This window comes from Palaemon carinicauda, chromosome 37 (assembly GCF_036898095.1).
Source record: "Palaemon carinicauda isolate YSFRI2023 chromosome 37, ASM3689809v2, whole genome shotgun sequence".
Taxonomy (NCBI): domain Eukaryota; kingdom Metazoa; phylum Arthropoda; class Malacostraca; order Decapoda; family Palaemonidae; genus Palaemon; species Palaemon carinicauda.
Genome location: NC_090761.1, coordinates 68,577,498 through 68,579,799, shown reverse-complemented (window position 1 = coordinate 68,579,799; position 2,302 = coordinate 68,577,498).

The window sequence follows — 2,302 nt, the reverse complement described above, 5'->3', positions numbered from 1 at the left end:
GGAGAAGGCGGCTGCAATGGAACTGCGAATGCAGTGCCTTGCAGAATCACATGGGCCCCAGAAAAAGCTCAATGTGAAAGACCTTCCCTTGTGCTCAGATGCTAACCCATGGAGGTGTGCTGAGCACATGCCGATGACGACTGGAAAGATCGGCATCTCGGATAAGCTGGGTTCAGTTCCCCTGGAGGAGGTGGAATTCTGGCCCAGCAAGGCATCATATCCGGACTGTTATGTCCGGCTGAGGAAGGAACCAGCTTCAAAGGAGACAGAGCCGAAGGAGGTCATAGTGATGGACCATGCTAAGGCTCAAGCTCTACTTTCATCCTCGATGAAAGAGAGGGGCTTCTCTAACTCAAAAGTAGCCGCATTGAACAGGAAGCCCCCTTCCTTTGTGTCCTCGCCTACTAGAGCCTTCCCCTTTTTACAGAAAGGGTTTGCGGCTGTACTAAAAGCAGTCGAGGCCGGCAAGCCTTGCCCCTCCCTAGAGGAGTGTAAACCCTTGTCGCTGGCCCTGCCTATGGACCACAAAGACTGGAAGGATGTCCATCTTACGTTCTCAGTTGGAAAGTTGGAGGCTGATATTGCCGGACGTCAGTTCGGCGAGGACCTCCCTAAGCTGTCTGACTTTCTTTTGCGAAGAGAGTTCGAGACAAAAGAAAGACTGGCTGCCTCAATGTCTCTTCAGACTACTCTCGAGACGATGGCAAGTGACCCCAAGGTCCATGAAATGTTCATGGTGGTGGCCAAGACTCATCTGGCCACAGTGACGAAGGACCTTTATGGCTTCGTCAAGGCAAGGAGAGCTTGTAGGTTGTTCGTGTTCACCTCGGCTACGGTGAGGCACGAGCCAAGGAAACTAATCTCCTCCAGCATTTGGGGAAAAGACCTTTTCTCTACCGACTTGGTCAAAGAAGTTGTTGATAAGGCCGCCTTGGAGAATAGAAACCTTCTCCAGAAGTGGGGCCTGGCTATCAAAAGAAAGTCTTCCCCGGATGAGGGTCCTCAACCAAAGAGGAAGACTATGAGGACTAGGCTACCGTCTCGGCCAGCCAAGCCTGTTAGACAGCAACAGCAACTGCAATTGCCATTGCCCCCCAGTGCCCCAGATCGTGGCACAAACCCCGACCACTTTTCAGTGGGTACCCCAGGCCGTGTCGACACAGTCCACGGCATTCAACCCAGCGTTCGAAGGGCAGTGTACTTCCTTTCGAGCAAAGCCTAGAGGAGCAGCCAGAGGCTCGTCTAGACGCCCCTCAAGGGGAAGGGGATTCAAGGGTGGTCGTGGTCAGGAAGGCAAGACCTCAGGACGGCAGTCCAAGTGAGGTGATACCGGTAGGAGGGAGACTTCTGAAATTTCGGGATCGGTGGACCTTCGATCCCTGGGCCCACAGCCTACTCAAGAATGGACTGGGCTGGAGCTAGTGCAGCACTCCACCCCCGTACCTTCGGTTTTTCCAACACTCCACCCCCGTTATGGAGGAGTAGGTTCAAGAAACTGTTGGAGAAAAAAAGGTGATCCGAAGGGCGAAGCCCATTAATTTCTAAGGGAGGCTGTTTTGTGTTCCCAAGAAAGACTTGGAAAAGCTCAGAGTCATTCTGGACTTGTCGCCACTCAACAAGTTCATAGTGAATTGCAAATTCAAAATGCTAACACTGCAACACATAAGGACCTTACTGCCCAAGAGGGCATATTCCGTCTCTATAGACTTGTCAGACGCCTATTGGCACATTCCAATTAGCCATCGACTCTCTCCCTACCTAGGGTTCAGGCTACAACGAAGACTATACGCCTTCAGAGCCATGCCATTCGGGCTAAACATAGCCCCAAGGATTTTTACGAAGCTTGCGAGTGTAGCTCTCAAACAATTACGCCTAAAGGGAATTCAGGTAGTAGCCTACCTGGACGACTGTTGGTGTGGGCAGCATCCGAGACAGAAAGCTTGTAAGCTTCCAGTCAAGTGATCCAGTTCCTAGAGTACCTAGGCTTCAAGATCAACAGAAAAAAGTCTCGACTTTCTCCATCTCAAAAGTTCCAGTGGCTGGGAATCCACTGGGACCTTTTGTCACACACACCGTTTCTCCATCCCGGCGAAGAAAAGGAAGGAGATAGCGGGTTCTGTCAAGAGACTTCTAGATTCCGAAAGGATATCAAGACGCGAGCAGGAGAGGGTACTGCGCTCTCTCCAGTTTGCTTCTGTGACAGACCCAGTGCTAAGAGCACAGCAAAAGGATGCAATCGGAGTTTGGAGAAGTTATGCATCAAACGCGCGAAGAGATCTGAGAAGACCAGCCGCTTCGGCTA